The 18,488-nt window shown below is 33.0% G+C and overlaps 1 long non-coding RNA gene across 2 annotated transcripts; it reads left to right on the forward strand.

The window, feature by feature from the left end:
- Positions 1 to 5,498: 5,498 nt before the first annotated feature.
- Positions 5,499 to 15,745, forward strand: LOC132722685 (uncharacterized). Of its 2 annotated transcripts, none has more exons than XR_009624646.1 (2): positions 5,499 to 5,619; positions 14,065 to 15,745. It is a non-coding gene; the product is annotated as an uncharacterized LOC132722685 (long non-coding RNA). The 2 variants fall into 2 exon arrangements; XR_009624645.1 differs by lacking the exon at positions 5,499 to 5,619 and adding an exon at positions 11,170 to 11,517.
- Positions 15,746 to 18,488: the final 2,743 nt, after the last annotated feature.

The following is an 18,488-nucleotide window of genomic DNA, read 5'->3' on the forward strand; positions in this document are numbered from 1 at the left end:
AAATCGATTGTATTTTGCTATAATTGAATGGTACAGTAGATATTCAAAGTGTAAAAAAATTGCTGATTTGCAAAAAAATCAAGCTTTTTTTGTGGGGATCTTCAGAGATAACACTTTTTCAGGAAAATTAAATATTGCTTTATAAATCAGATACATGTATCAGAATAGAATTTCATCGATTACTAAATTTAGAACAGGTTTTCAATACAAAAATAGTGCTAGCAATGCTTGCATAATAATGACATAATAATCATTTCTTGTAGCCACGAAAATACCCATTTTGTAAACATTGAAATTAAATTATAGCATATTGATATTGATGATTTTTCAAAGCAGTACAACTTTTACTTAAGGTGTCCCTTTTGCTTGTTTTCCAGTACAAAAATAGTGCTAGCAATGCTTGCATAATAATGACATAATAATCATTTCTTGTAGCCACGAAAATACCCATTTTGTAAACATTGAAATAAAATTATAGCATATTGATATTGATGATTTTTCAAAGTAGTACAACTTTTATTTAAGGTGTCCCTTTTGCTTGTTTTACGTTTAAATTTACAAATTAACCAATAAGTTTAAGAACTAAACTCATTTCTGTACATTTTATTTAAGAACAATCCTCAACATTTTATTTTATAGTGGCAAAACTATCCCTTACATTTTATCTTAGAACTATCCTTAAAATCTTATTTTAGAATGATAAGAAAAAAACCTTTTACATTTAATTTTAGAATGGTTAGAACTGTCCTTTACATTTTATTTCAGAATGACCAATGAGATTCACCGACTTCAGTTTGTTAATTTTAAAATGACAATGAAAATCCTCATGATTTAACAGTTCTTAGACACATATTGGTTGATACAGATCTTTTTTCAAGGAGGTCAATAAGGGTTTACAGGAGCTTTGCAAACGCAAAAAATGTCAATTTGTAAATTTAGAACAGGTTTTAAATACAAAAATAGTGCTAGCAATGCTTGCATAATAATGACACAATAATCATTTCTTGTAGCCACGAAAATACCCATTTTGTAAACATTGAAATTAAATTATAGCATATTGATATTGATGATTTTTCAAAGCAGTACAACTTTTACTTAAGGTGTCCCTTTTGCTTGTTTTCCAGTACAAAAATAGTGCTAGCAATGCTTGCATAATAATGACATAATAATCATTTCTTGTAGCCACGAAAATACCCATTTTGTAAACATTGAAATAAAATTATAGCATATTGATATTGATGTTTTTTCAAAGTAGTACAACTTTTATTTAAGGTGTCCCTTTTGCTTGTTTTACGTTTAAATTTACAAATTAACCAATAAGTTTAAGAACTAAACTCATTTCTGTACATTTTATTTAAGAACAATCCTCAACATTTTATTTTATAGTGGCAAAACTATCCCTTACATTTTATCTTAGAACTATCCTTAAAATCTTATTTTAGAATGATAAGAAAAAAACCTTTACATTTAATTTTAGAATGGTTAGAACTGTCCTTTACATTTTATTTCAGAATGACCAATGAGATTCACCGACTTCAGTTTGTAATTTTAAAATGACCAATGAAAATCCTCATGATTTTACAGTTCTTAGACACATATTGGTTGATACAGATCTTTTTTCAAGAAGGTCAATAAGGGTTTACAGGAGCTTTGCAAACGCAAAAAATGTCAATTTGTAGCTTCCTACAGACCTTTTTATATGTTTGGTCTCCCTAGGTGAGAATTATTTGCAGTTAGGGATAAAGGTTTACATCTTAATTCTGAAGGAGATGCTGTGCTCAAATCTGTTTTTATTAATACAGTGTATCATGTTCTTAAGGGTAAATTTGCTATGTAATATATTTATTTTTCATAGTAGGATGTTATTTTGTGATTGGTGTTCACGGAAATATAGTTCGAGTTTGTAGAATTATATATTTACAAATGTTTTCTAGAATATGTTTCCTTTGTAAATTGTGTTGATGACAACCTCTCGAAATAGTAATCATATTTCATTGGTTCTAGTGCTGTGTAACAGTAGTCATGTTACCTGTATGGCTTGATTTCTTGAGAAGGAATTAACTTCTCAGAGTCTCGAGAACCTGTGGTAAGGACCTGAAAGGGTGAATTACTCTGGTTTTCTCTTTGTGCTATAATTTATATTCAATTGCTTTTGTATAATGTACATATGTATTTTGTGTTAACTTAATTTATATATTTGCTTAATTTATATATTGAATTCTTAGTATATCCACATGTATATATGTTTACCGTTTTCTTTCGATAGGTCTACAGAATTTTGATGACTTTGTATGTAAGTTTGTAAATCATTTTGTTTTGTTTGCTTTTGCTTTATTTTTGGCATGGGTTGGGCGTTTTTTGATCTGTGTTCATTTAATTCTATATTTTCATTGGTCTGAAATAAGTCATAATTATATCTGTTCAAGTTGATGATTTGTCTTACCTTTAGACTGATTGCATAGTATATTTCATTGTTAATTCAGATATCACTTTAGTGTTCATTTGATATACATGTATATATTATATGTGTCATGGAATGCAAAAATTTTTGATTTTCACTTTTTTTAATTTTCTGAATCTATGAAATATCTGGCAACCCCCTGATGTAACATTTGGATGAGGGACGACGCCGAAAAAGTGGTCACCTTTTTTAACAACATTTCTTAAACGAAAAACAGTGTTTGGGGCTTAAATAGGGCATTTTTTCACTGTTTGAGGCCTCAAAAAAAAGGAGAAGGCAAAAAGCCGTGAAAACACGCTTATATAAGGGATAAGGTTAACAAAAAATGATGAAAAACCTTGGAATTACCCAAAAACTAGTTTTTCCATGTAGACACGTGCCCTTACACATAATTTTGGTGAAAAATTGTTGTTTTTTGACATTTTTTTATTTTTTTTTATTAAACTGCTACTCTTTGGCATCCTTCAAAGTGCTTATTTCAGCATGTTCAAAATTATATCAAGGCAGGGACTTACTATCATTTTAAGTCCCAGATCAAGGAGACAAAGATGGTTACTTAATTTCTTTTCATTTATTATAACAAGCGTGCGTGCGTACGTGCGTGCGTGCTAGTATGTGTGCGTGCGTGTGTTGTGTTTTTATCAATACTTACAAATGGGTATCTGCTTCACAATTGGTATTATGGATTGGTTAGTGGCTAGTGTCATGTGGCACACAACTGTTGGATAGAACAGCAGCTTTTCTTTTCTCTTCAAACGTTTTGCTCATCTTTGAAAACAAAAATGTATAAGTATAAATTAATGTACTTAATGCATATTTGCTCTTTAATGTTGATTTGTAAAGCTTATAACTTGCAACAAGCGCGTCCTTTTTGAAACTGATGCTTACAGGAAAGGGCCAACGATAATGTTGCAAAAACTTTTGGCCCAACCTTTTGTATATTGTGTAGATATATTGATGTAAAAATGATGTATATTTTATATTTGCAATAGAATATTATAAAACTGATCATTTTATGATTTATAATTTCAATGATCGCTAACCGCATGGGTTCAAACCCCGTCAGGGGCAAGTCGTTGTTTCCTTGGGCAAGAAACTTTACACTCATTGCTCAGTACTGGTTGGTTCCAGGAACAGATTCGAAAGTGTGTCTGTAAGCTTATATATAGCTTCCTACACAATCGAACTAAAATAAATTTTGTATAAACCAAACCAAACTAATCATATTGAGTTTTTCCACATAGAACTATTCAATTAATTGTTTTACATTCACACACATAGGTGTGCAAAATTTTAGTTTAAAAATATTATTAATCTTCTAAATATACATTAATTCGTATCCTTAATATTTATACGCCATTTTAACAATGGCAATGCCAGACCAATTTAATTTAGCATGTTTTGAGCGTGTTTTTCTAATTAATACAATACTTATTGGAAAGTAGGTTTCATGAGCAATGAAAAAGTCAAATTTGTCATAAAAGCGATACACGTGGAACTATCACACCATAATGACGATGTTCATTTTCTTATTCTTTATTAACGGTCTCCCGGTTGTTTAGCCACCCCGGCATCTAACGTTTATCCATTTGTTTTCAAACCAATTTACAATTGGGCAGATTGCACACATTCATTGATTTTCTACTTTGTTAACCCAAGTGTTGATACATGCAGTTCATGTAGATTTTTTGTTGTTGTTGTTTTCCTCAGATTTTTTTAGAAGCTTGCAAAAAATAATAGAAAGAGCATCGAAACAACAGGCTATCTGATTTGTACGAGGGGTCGTAGCCCCCGAGTATTAATCAGATTACTGAGTGTTTTGATGTTCTTTCGTCAAACATAAAAACACGTTCCCTAGCTGTTGTCGCAAAATGAAACCCCGGAAAAAAGTAACCAATGATCGAGCATCTGAATATGATATATTTCTGTCGTTTTCCCTTTTCTCTGCCGTCACAATATGTAAACCCCAGCAAAAATGAACCAATCAATGGGCATGCTCTAGAGTGCGGGTAACTGATACCTGCACTCTAGTTAACGCACTGTGCATGTATATGTACATGTATACGATTTAACTCGGACACATTTTTAACAGAAGGTCCCCAAACTATGAACAATTATGATCAGTATAGTGAACTGAATCAGGAAGATTAAAATGTGCGTATTTACAATAACCCATTTACATTTAAATTGTATAGGCTTGCAGTAAATTTGATACACGATTTCTTTTCATCACATAACCTGCAAAATATAATTTTAGTCATTATATTTTTAGAGCATGAATTGAGATATTCATTGGTTGTACTCGTATTAACGAATTTACTGTATAAGAAAAATTTTAAGTTTGACGGTCCATTGTATTGTCATCCCAACTATAAATAATGTATATATTTCCAATAACAATGGTGTTATAAAAGTAACAGGGACAATAGCTCTATATATATATCATTGTGTTTGAGACCGGTGTGTATACAATGCTATATAGATACCATAGCAAATAATTTTCTGTGAAGGAAATTTTACAAAATTTTGTTATCAAATATTATTTGAAAACAGCCTCTGCCGAATGTGCCATAGGGAATAATAGAGAACTGACCATAAATATTCTTAATTATCACACATCCGTGCGGATTTTGCGACTCCGTAAATATGGTATTGCACGGCCGTGCATATATTTTGACGTGACGTCATTAGCGTTATACAAACATACTGTAAAGACGCGCTAAATGTTAGCGTTATACTATAGGCGCGTCAATGAAAAATGACTCTTATTTCACTTTAAACGGTCTTTATTTTGGGTATGTGATAAATAGAATATTGAATTCGTGAAAGTTCATTACTGAATTTATTGCACTCGTTGAATAAAATAATATTTTGCTCGCCAGAGGCTCGCATAATATAATTTTATTCAACTCGTGCAATAAATTCAGTATTGAACTTACACTCATTCAATATCCTCTATTTCTTATAATTGCAAGGGCTACCACGCTATCTCTGTTTTAGATAGCAAGGGAAGCGACGACTAAATGAAAAGATCCATTGGAGGACGAATAATGGGTAGGACGAATCGTTTTATTATCACTAATTAGAAAATTACTAGCCGTTATTCGGACACTTTTATTCGGCTGTCAATTTGTTTATTCAAAGATTGAACTGACACGGTAATTTACCTTTTCTTTCCCTCAAACATTTTTCACTGATATATTGATTGCAAGTGTTTTTTTGATAACAAAATCCTTTAAGAAGTTAAGTGTAGTCAAACTTATATATAGTCCATAAAATTAGACCACTGTGGGCCCACACAGTGTTTGGGTGGTATATACTGATTGATGGTGACCTTAAAATGAGATTTAAGTCATAACCTTTTAATATGTATATAAATTCTATACTGTATACCATTCAAACACTGTGTGGGCCCCCTGTGTATTAGACGTTACAGGCTTGCTATAGTTTTAGTCCAATATATTAGACATTACAGGCTTGTTATAGTTTTATGTTGGTTAAGCCTGACGTCTAATAGTTGCTTTGGCCAGAAGCAAAAATATCTTAAAGCCACGTCATGATATTTATAGGACTAAACTTATACCTGCGGTCTTTTGACGGCTGGTGTGATGTGCAGGCTTCATAACAACTTATCGGTCCCCTCTCAAATCATTCGCCATTTGTTGTCTTATTTTAGAAACCACTGTGGAAACAGTTAATAAACTATCTATGTTCTCAAAGTTTATCAAGGAGTTTGCTGTTTATTTTCTAAATCTTCTGTAGAGAGAATGAGAACAACAGGACTTTTAAAAATTTATCATTAAAATATTGTTATCAATAACATATCCCATTGTTTTTGTATCACCTTGAAAATTGCGACGTATAGGGGTTACTTTTGATGGCTTCGGCAGCCACACCTAAGGCTTTTCTGGAGCAAAACTTAGTCACTTGATTTGACTATGCATGCTTCTTTTAATGACCCGAAGTGCAGTGCACTAGAGTCATTACTCTGCACTTGTTTTATTTTCATACTATGTTTTGTCCAGGACATTTCTCCTAAACTATAAAAGCTAGGGACTTGAAACTTCATAGGATAATAGATCTCTTTGAGCACAAAAAGTGGTACTTTGTACTTCATGATTTTTTTATTTTTTTTTCATAATTTTGTCCAAGCCAATTCTACTACACTTTAAGAGCTATTGACTTGAACTTCATAGGATGATGGATCTCATTGACAAAGGGCAGTGCACAAGAACTTGTGCACTGCACTTCATGATTTTTGAGGTATTGTCCTTTGTTAATTTTCATACTTACGAGGTATGATCAAAAAGTTCTCGGCCCAATAAACTTCTAGCCACTACACTGACATTTACACACGATACTTTAATACCAATATCTTATTGAAGATTACTGGCAGAGTTACATGCGGTTTTACACAGATTAAGTAACATAAAACACACTTTGATCTGTATAGGGGTGTGTCATTTAGACCAAATGGAAGAAGTTGAAATCAGAGCTAGATGGGTCCCCAGACAGTTGACTGACGACCAGAAACGGACCAGGCTTAACATTTCAAGATATCTTTTGTCTCGCTACGAGGATGAACCTGATTTTATCTACAGGATCGTAACTCTGGATGAAACATGGGTCCATCACTTCCATCCAGAATCCAAAAAATAGAGCATGCAGTGAAAGCACCCTGGCTCACTCCCTACATAGAAATTCAAGAGGGCGCCATCAGCAGGGAAGATGATGGATAGTCAGGGGATAATCATGATTGACTATCTTGAGCAATTAGCTAGTACCATAAATGGTACATTCTATGCAGACAAATTGAGATGTCTGCGTCAAGAAATTGCGCGTAAAAGGAGGGGCAAACTGACTCAAGGCATTCTGCTCCTGCACGACAATGTGCCAGCTCACACATCCCAAGTTGCTATGACTTCTACTGCGGCTTTGAAATTCTTCCCCATCCCCCATATTCTCCAGACTTATTATTAATGGCCCCCTCTGACTTCTACCTGTTTCCGTAACTGAAAACCAAGCTTTGTGGTAGACGTTTTGGAAGCAATGAAGGTGTCATGGAGGCGGTCAATGAGTTCTTTGAGGACCAAATAGACAGTTCTATTTTGAAGTGTTAAACAAGTTGGAGCACAGGTGGGCAAAGTGCATTGATGAAGATGGCAATTATTTTGTAAAGTAAGACCATTAGTTTGGTTCTCTTACTTCCGGAAGTACATCAGGCCAAAAACTTTTTGATCAATCCTCGTAATAGGCTTGTCCAGAGCATAACTTGGTCACTGTAGGTTTGATTGACTTTAAATTTTGTATGCAAGCTTTTTTCATGTACCTGAAGTGCAGTGTACAAGAATCCATCACAGAGTCAATGATTTGATCTGTCAGTGTAAATTTTTCCATGGTATTTTTATTTTTGATAATATAACAGTTTTATTAATCCTGACAAAACATTGTTACAATCAGTTCATAAAGGTACATGTACATTGCAAGAGCAGTGTTTATAAATAACCAATATTTGAGAAGAAAATGCCTAACTGACAGCAAACTGTTGACAAGGCAACACATCCGTCTCGCAGAGTTCTAGTTTTTATGCTCCACTAAGGGTGGCATATAGTCACCGCTTTGTCTGTCTGTTGGTCCGTCCGCTTTTCTTGTCCGTGACATAACTCTGAAACAACAAGAGGTATCAACATGAAACTTTGTATGTACATCAATCTCATTGGGTAGATGTGCAGTGCAGAAGAACCGTAACTCTGCCTTTCCAATTTTTTGGAATTATTGCCCTTTGTACATTCTAACCATTTGAATTTTGTCTGGGACATAAGTTTTAAACTATAAGAGATATCAAGATATCATTGAGTTGAAGTGTAGTGCAAAGAACAGTAATTTTGCCTTTCCTAAGTTTGGAATTATTGCACTTTGAACTTTGTCCGGGACAATTCTGAAACTAGAAAAGGTATATAGAAAAGGTATACTTTTCTGTGTCCAAAACCTATTTGGGGAGCATCACCGGTTCAACTGGCTCTTATTATGCTTCCCAAAGGGTGAGCATATAGTCTCCACTTTGTCCGTCCGTCTTCCGCAGTAAACAACAGCAATACTTTGTTGTACTTGGGATAATGGCGTAACAGAATTCCTGATCCTGTTCATTCTTTTTTACTAGTGTGTACTTTACATTTTGAACTTTTGTGACTAATTAAAACTAAAAGATCAACAGTGAAATTAGTCAGCATAAGTATCTCATTTACGTAAGTGCAGCAAAAGAACCATAACTCTGTCTTGTCTAATTTTGGAGTTATTGCCCTTTGTTCATTTTTACACTTTGAACTTTGTCCGGGACATAACTCTAAAACTATAAGAGATATCAACATGAAACTTTGTAGGTTGATAGATCTCATTGGGTAGACTTGCATTGCAAAAGAACCATAATTCTATTTAGTTCAGTTTTTCAATTATCTCCCCTTTTATGGGGACATAACTCTAAAAGTATAAGAGATATCAACATGCAACTTTGCAGGTAGATAGATCTCATTGGCTAGAAGTGTGGTGCAAAAGATATTTTGGAGTTATTTCTCTTTGTTCATTTTTATACTTTGAACTTTGTCTGGAACATAACTCTAAAACTATAAGAGATATCAACATGAAACTTTGCAGGTAGATAGATCTCATTGGGAAGATGTGCAGATGGTAGATGAACCTTAACTCTGCCTTGCTTAATTTTGGAGTTATTGCCCTTTGTTAATTTTTACACTTTTTGAACTTTGTGACATGACTCTGACACTACAAGAGGTATACTTTCCTGTGTCTAAAACCTATTCAGGGAGCATCACCTGGTTCAACCGGTTCTTGTTTATAAAAGTTATTATGAAAAAAATATTGAAATGATTAATTAATGGAAACCTTCATGAACATGTTAATTCTTAGTTTAATTAGCATAATTAATTAATTAACCTATAAGTCTTTAATCATTGCCGCCACTTGTAACACTGATGATAAAGGGAATTTACACAGAGTATGATAAACAGACAAGTACATGTAGTTTTGTGTTTTCTTCATTTGCACAACCAATTGATTATCAATTTATTTAATTTTGCTTGAAATTTGATAAAGTTCTAGATATACTTTGTTCATATTGTTTGGAAGTAATTTGTTCTGCTTGGGATATAAGTGAAAAGGGCGTACAAAAGACGCATCTGACACACTAGATCAACAAGTGTTTAAGCTTTGAAATCTGAATTTTCTGTTCTATCAAAATTACGGGAGGGGAATCGTCCATAATGAAAAAAACAACAGAATTGTTCATGATGAAAAAAACAATAGAAGGAGCATTGTCTGCCCTGTAAAAATAAAGGGAGGGGAGTTGGCTGGGTTGTCAAAATTGGCCTGAAATTATTGGGAGGGGAATTGTCTGGGAGAGGTTGTTTTTCTGTAAAGCTGGAAAGTCTGCATATGACCTTTACAATGTTGGACCTGTGACATTAAAAAGTTTTTTAAACTAATGCACCAATCAATCAAATAAATTTTGATGCACATTACTGCTTTTGGGGTTATTATCGGGATATGAGTCTGGTTCAACTTATAAGCCTGTATACAATCATATTAAAACAATATGTAAGTGGAGATGCAATAAATATTACTGTTAAAACATGCATTAAAAATTCTAAAAATCTGAAATTTTCAATCATATTTCTCTTGTTATCATCCAAAATAGTTATTGTTGCATATATATTATGATAATTGTCAGTCGTAACAATGTGTATTGTTATATCTGATGTATATGTACATCAATGACGATGCATTTATCAAAATGCCACATTTCATCTTGGAAAACCTATAAATATACAAAATAAAATGAATGTTACAAATACACCGTTAGTCGTATTTACCAAGAGGAATAATTGAATAAAAAAAAGGAATCTAAAATACAACACAACAAAAAAAAAGAATTAGCTGTTTCCTTCCTTTATTATAAGTTTAATGGTAATAGTTGAAGACATGCGACAACCTGAAGTGACTTAGTCACCTACAGGGATAGCAGGTGATAGCTTCTTAATAACCACATACTGTATCACGGAATCAAATATCAGCAAATTAATTTGGATTACGCCAACAAGTTTGCCTTAAATCAAACATGTTATAACATTGTGTACTGCAGCTGTCTTTAAGTGTTATATAAGTTCTGAATAGTGTTATTGTACTGATAAGTAGTTTTGTTTTATTCACATGATTTGTACTGTAGAATGACAATTATCTTTATTGTTATCAGACTCAGAGTTGACCGAGGGAAATTATCTCAAGCCATCATTTAACATTTAAGTTCATTTTCTTGTATGGGGGAGGACATCAATTCTCCCTAGTTTGGTTAGTTCAAACTTTAATAAGCCTCCCGACCTATAAATTTCTGGATTCATGCCTTTCTTATGTCATCCTACAGAGTATGGGTTTTCCAGTTGAATGATATTTGTCTGAGTTATGGCCCTTGAATAATAAACATGTTTGCCAATTTTGATTTTTGTGTCTGCTACTACACTATAGCTGCAACATGCAACTGGCAATCATGAGGCATCACGTGATCACAGATTGCTATTGTCTTAAAAAGAAGCAGTAACAGTTCACAATGTTATATAAAGGAAGTTACTTTAAAAATATATATATTTCATAAAAAAAACCTCAACTTAAGTTTTTGATTTTTTGCTCAGTGATGATATATGAGTACATATATTTTGTAAAATAACTCGTAAAATTCCTCATACAAATTGAGAAGAAATATTGTTATAAACATCTTCAGGTTTCACAAGTTAGATATGTTATTTTCATAGCAATTTAGACATTTATATAACTGGTACTTCCTTTCAATGAAAATTAAACCTATCATTAACTACCTTTACAAGTTGCTTTTACAGCAATTAAGATATACATCAACTGATAGAAATCGCTCTCAATGTTAAAGGAGAGTATATATAGTTTTTGTACTCTTAAACTTGTGCTTAGAAAAAAACCTAACAGAATTGATGTAAACATATATTTTATATGAACACTTACATTAGGATGTTTAAAAGGTATGGATTTTTATTTTATAGTTTCAGTAATATGTTTTATAAATATCTTAAAAAATGTAACATAATATGTGTATTCGACATTCTTGCATACGATTAACACTAATTATATTATTATTTGCTAATGGGGAAACAGCTTTTATAAATGATGCTAGCCTAAACCTGATGTAATCAAAACTGACCAGCCTTTGCCACCAGTATAGAGCCAGGCCAGTCTGTACATCTATGCCACTGGCACCAGAGTCCTTAAATTATCATAAAATAAATTAAATCATACCCATATAACACAAACTGCCGGAAATATTATCAAAATTTTTTTTCAGACACACCCTCGTATATACTATCATATATAATTTTCACATTATACAAATGTATATGATAATATTGATAATATTTTGGGCAGTTTGTGTTATATGGGTATAATTTAATTTATTTTATGATTATTTAAGGACTCTGGTGCCTGAGTAATCTATGCACTTTTGTTGTAAATTTAGATAACTTTGGATAGACTGTTGAGTAAGTTAAGAGTTAAGATATTGTTGTTTACTTATCAACAATGGACAAAAAAACACAGACTTTGTATTCATATTCATCAATGTATAAAATTTATTAAAAACCAGAGGTTACAATATATTTGAGGTTAAATGCTCAGGTCATTTCTTCACACTGAACAGTCTTAAACTTCCTAAATGAATTTGCTCAGCTTCAATTTTTTTTTAATTTTGGAGATATTAAGATGAAATATTTAAATAAAGAGCCTGGTCAGTCTGCATATAAATGGCGGCTGATTCTATACTGGCAGCAGGGAAAGTTTTCCAGAAGATTAAGTTTTAATAGGCTAGATATGTACAATTTAATATTGGCTGGAAAAAAGTCTAAAAGTAGCTTTGTGTCAAACTCATATAACATGTTGCCAAAGATTTTACATGACTACAAGGTCATGATTATTGAAACCTCTGTAAACACTGGAGGAAAATATCTGTTTATTAACAAATCCTACAGTGAGTATAAAACCACTTTGGGATACCTTCCTGTTTATAAACAACAGCTGAAAATGTATAAAAGCTAATTTTCTAAGTGTATAATAATATAAATAATAGCTTTTTAACCAGGTTTTCCGTTAACCAGGTTTTCCGAAGGAAAAAACTGGTTATTAGATTGAGGTATGTCGGCGGGCGGGCGGGCGGGCGGATGGGCGGCGGGCGGGCGTAAACGATTTCTTCTGTGCGCAACTCCTCCTACATTTCTCAACGGATTTTGACCAAACTTTCACAGAAGCTTTGTCATCAAGTGCCCTGGCGCATATTGTCGGGGTTTTGCGATTAGATAATATTTGACCTAATTATGGCCCTTTGTTTTTTTTCCTTATATAGAATATATAGTGAACAATTTCTACAGTGCGCAACTTCTCCTACATTTCTCAACAGATTTTGACCAAACTTTCAGAGAAGCTTGCTCATCAAGTGCCCTGGCGCATATTGTCAGGGTTTTGTGATTGGATAATATTTGATCTAATTATGGCCCTTTGTTTTTTTTTCCTTATATAGAATATATAGTGAACAATTTCTACAGTGCGCAACTTCTCCTACATTTCTCAACAGATTTTGACCAAACTTTCACAGATTTTTCTGAAGCTTTGTCATCAAGTGCCCTAGCACATATTGTCGGGGTTTTGTGATTGGATAATTTTTTACCTAATTATGGCCCTTTGTTTTTTTTCCTTATACAGAATATAGATAGTGAACACTTCTTCTGTGCGCAATTCCTCCTACATTATTCATGTTTGACATTGCACGTAGTTACATTGTTTGTTGCTTGTATTTGTATTTCAAATACAACATTTTTATCTACAATGGTGATAATTGAAAACCTGGTTTCATGGCATTGCCATGTTTCTTGTTAACAAGTGTATAATGTACTTTTGTATAGATGATTTCTTTTTTTAAGTGTCTGTAGTATGTTTAATTATCCGCCCACTAAATCTATAGGGAGAGCATTGGATTAATAATGCAGGGGTCACTGGTCCAATCCTCAGACAAGGCTTAATTTCTCCATGACAACTGATTTCTGACATTAAGTTCAAGGTCATTTGTCTCTCACTCTGATTTTAAAATTATGTGAGATTTAAGTATTTGGTCACTTGCGGAAAAATTAGTAATCACTGGTTAGTTATCTACGAAAGCCTGACAAGATTTGACCAAAAATTTATTAAAATTGGCGTAAAAAGCAGAAAAACAAGTAAAGAAAAGATAAATGCCTGATGTTTAGATTTTTGCTAAAGTAATTTCTACATATGCATACTTTGTAATATTGCACATAATCAAAGTAAATTGCTTTTTTGTTTGAAGTTAATTTTCAACTTTTGATGTTAAGATTAGGTAAAAAAGTACAAATAGAAAAGCTTAAATTACATTCCTCCCACCTTCTAAAACAAGATTTTATTTCCTTTTATTTTTTTGATCTGGGCTGGCTAAATATAATAAACACTGTTTATCAAATTTATAAATTTACTGGTGTGTATGATTTGAATTTTTCTCTACATTTTTTCAGGACAAAATGAATGTGGATTGGACAGAGGGTGAAATTTGAAAGTGTAAGCAACGATGGGTGAGTCAGTAGCCACATTATTTTAAAAATAAACATTTTTTTTGGTGCTACATGTATGATTTATTTGGTGTAAAACTAAAAGATTTGATGTGATAAAAAACATATCTTTTTTTGATAGAAATTCTGTATTTAAGTGATGATAAGTTTAGCTAGTTGTATGTATTTAAGTAGAGAAATGGTGCACACATGTTCATTTGTATTAGTAAAATAAAACCTGATACCTGTTTTATATACATGTACTTTAGAAAGAAAATGACTTAAAATCCAATCTCTACATAAAATATGCTTAAACCTAATGAATGCCAGAGGGATTTTATAGCATGTGTTAATAATCATTTATATATTTATTTTCTGTTTTATATTAATATGTAAATCATGCAATATTAGTTGACATTTTTGTGTATATTTATATGTAATTATTACCTCAACAAAAGTACAAATTTAAATACTAGTACTCTGAATATCTGTACAAATATTAATTCCAACAAAAACATGCCTACTGATGAGTATACACATACTAACATATATATAAACACAATTACATATATATTTGCACTCATTGACAGATATAGTTATAGTCCTAAATTGACAGATATCTGATCTGACACACATATACAAACCAGATATATGTGTATACAAAGACTGACAACTATCTATATCAACTGTCTTTTTACTGATAAAGTGAGATATCTGTACCAATACACATACCACAAACTGACAGATATCTGTACCCATGCACATACCACAAACTGACAGATATCTGTACCAATGCACATACCACAAACTGACAGATATCTGTACCAATGCACATACCACAAACTGACGGATATCTGTACCAATGCACATACCACAAACTGACGGATATCTGTACCAATGCACATACCACAAACTGACAGATATCTGTACCAATGCACATTCCACAAACTGACAGATATCTGTACCAATGCACATACCACAAACTGACAGATATCTGTACCAATGCACATACCACAAACTGACAGATATCTGTACCAATGCACATATCACAAACTAACAGATATCTGTACCAATGCACATACCACAAACTGACAGATATCTGTACCAATACACACATACAAACTGACAGATATCTGTACCATCTGACGATGACAAATATATGTACCAATTCACACGAACTGACATACATCTGTACCAATGGATGATGACAGATATCTGTACCAGTGCACACACACAAACTGACAACTGTCTGTACCACATGATGATGACAGATATCTGTACCAGTGCACACACACACTGACAGATATATGTATCAGTGCACAAACACAAACTGACAACTGTCTGTACCACATGATGATGACAGATATCTGTACCAGTGCACACACACAAACTGACAGATATCTGTATCAATGGCTGATGACAGATATCTGTACCAGTGCACACACACACACACACTGACTGATATCTGTACCAGTGCACAAACACAAACTGACAACTGTCTGTACCACATGATGATGACAGATATCTGTACCAGTGCACACACACACTGACAGATATCTGTATCAGTGCACAAACACAAACTGACAACTGTCTGTACCACATGATGATGACAGATATCTGTACCAGTGCACACACACACTAACACAAACTGACAGATATCTGTATCAATGGATGATGACAGATATGTGTGCTAACAGATATCTGTGTTGAAATAACTGTTTTTGCTGATACACATATTCATGACAGAAATGGCATATGGAGAACTAAATCATGTAAGTTGGAATAAATTTATTTATTTAATTACATAATTATATTAAAGATTGATATATATATTTTCAATGAATATGAATATTATAATGGAATTATTGTTTTATAAAATTTGATAAGTGGAAACAAGATAGAAAACTTTTCTGTGATTACCTGACCTTTATAAACCTTAATAATTTCAATGTCAAATGCTTTCATTACATTACATTTATTTAGCCTCATGAGTTTAATTTTTAATCTGAAGTAATATAACTCTGTTGATATCTTGTTAAATACAATCATTCTAACTTTGAAATTACTTAACTAAACGATTAAGTTAAAATGGCCTTCTAGGTTTTATCCTTAAGTTTGACCTAGACCTTTAAATGCTAGGATATATTTTATACATGTATATAACTGCCAGTTTGCACATTTTCTATGAAAACTTAGTAGGGTCTATATTTTTGGCTGACCAACTTCTGTAAAGTTCTATAACTCTGTCGTATATTTCATCTTATAATTCTGTCTTATATTTTGTCTTATATGTCTAAATGATATGAATTTATAGTGTGATAAAAGTCATTATAAAAGTTTTGTCAAACTCTGCACTTATTATCATACTAATAAGATAATCTCTTTCATGCTGCACATCTCTTGCTAACATTTTTTTTTAATTAATGTCCATATAAGATAAAAAAATTGACTATCATCTAGTCTATATTTGCAGTTTATTCATAAACCTTTTCCTGAAATGAAAATGAAACGCATTTTTGATATGAACCTGCCTTGAACTTTAAATGGAAAGGTCCAAATTCAAAGCTGGCTAAATCCATTTTTGTGTCGCCTCTACGGAGTAGTGGCGACATATAGGGATCACTTCTCCGTCGTCTGTCTGTCCGTCTGTCTGTCTGTCTGTCCGTCTGTCTGTCCGTCCGTCACAAAACTTGTCCGGACTACTCCTCATAAACTACTGGTGCAATTTCATCCAAACTTTACAGGAATGATCAGTACCAAGTCTAGTTGTGCATATTGTCAGGATTTTCCGGTTCAATGATTTTTGTCAGAGTTATGGCCCTTTAATAATTTTTAATTTTAAAGTTTGTCCGGACTACTTCTCTTATACCACTAATGCAATTTCAATGAAACTTTACAGGATTGATCTGTAGCTCAAGTCCTTGCGCATATTGCGCGGGTTTTCCGGTTGAATGATTTTTGGCCGAGTTATGGCCCTTTGATAAAAAGGTTTCTTTTTCTGTGTGTTGCCAGATACGCAAAAGCTTGTCCGGACTACTCCTCATAAACTACTGGTGCAATTTCATCCAAACTTTACACGAATGATCAGTACCAAGTCTAGTTGTGCATATTGTCAGCATTTTCCGGTTCAATGATTTTTGTTTGAGTTATGGCCCTTTAAAAATTTTTATTTTTAAAGTTTGTCCAGACTACTTCTCTTATACCACTTATGCAATTTCAATGAAACTTTACAGGATTGATCTGTAGCTCAAGTCCTTGCGCATATTGCACGGGTTTTCCGGTTGAATGATTTTTGGCCGAGTTATGGCCCTTTGATAAAAAGGTGTTTTTTTCTGTGTTGCCAGATACGCAAAAGCTTGTCCACACTACTCCTCATAAACTACTGGTGCAATTTTATCCAAACTTTACAGGAATGATCAGTACAAAGTGGTTAGTCTAGTTGTGCACTGTCCGTCTGTCTGTCCGTCTGTCACAAAATTTGTCCCAACATGAAATTGGCCATCATGAGGCGACACATGTGATTACTGATCGCTCTTGTTAAAAAAAATTAGTATGTTAATTTCATATTTGATCTGTTATAGAGATTATAATTCTGTTTTAGGACCAGTTTACTGCTATGTGATTTTCATTTTAGAGTATTGCAGCAATGGATTTGATAATGAAAAACCAATGAGATGACTGGAGCTGTGGAAGAATATGCAGAATAAAGCATATTTTGGGGTATATTATCAAGGTAAGCTTGTAATAACAAAGATTATTTATATTATGATTTTGATATTTAATACTTGAGTATAAATAAAAAAAGAAAGCTGTGTGGTATAAAAATCACAAGTTAGACCTGGCTTGTATATAGTACACACATGACTTTATTTACAGTGTTTGTGTTACACTTTACCCTTACAATATTGCCTTAATATTCTTTCAAATATAAAGCACATATTTTTAGCTTGACCGTTGGAGGAATTGGGAGAGCTATTTTACTCACTCAAGTGTCGTGGTCTGTGTCCCTGTCAATTTTGGTTAAGTTTTTGCATACAAGTTGATGTCTCCAAAGGGTTGAAACTTCACACAATTGATCTCTGTGATATTAATGGGCACAAGTCCAATAACCCTTAGTTACCTTTTTTCAGATTTATGCTTCTTTTCTTACTGTCAAGCACTGAAAACAATTGAGCAAACTGTCTTAGGAACGGCTCTGGTTCACTTGGATATTTGTAGGATAAGGAGGGCATTTCTACTCACCCTTAAAACTACAAATCATGGGGAGAATAAATAGTGTTGGAGCACCACACTAAATACTGTATTCCAGTTTATACTAGACAAGGCGCTTGAATGATTAAATGCTAAAATCTTGCCTTTTCACTGGCCCAAATGCACTTTAAGACATCTTA

This window comes from Ruditapes philippinarum, unplaced genomic scaffold, assembly GCF_026571515.1.
Source record: "Ruditapes philippinarum isolate M1 unplaced genomic scaffold, ASM2657151v2 ctg4044_1_1_1_1, whole genome shotgun sequence".
NCBI lineage: Eukaryota > Metazoa > Mollusca > Bivalvia > Venerida > Veneridae > Ruditapes > Ruditapes philippinarum.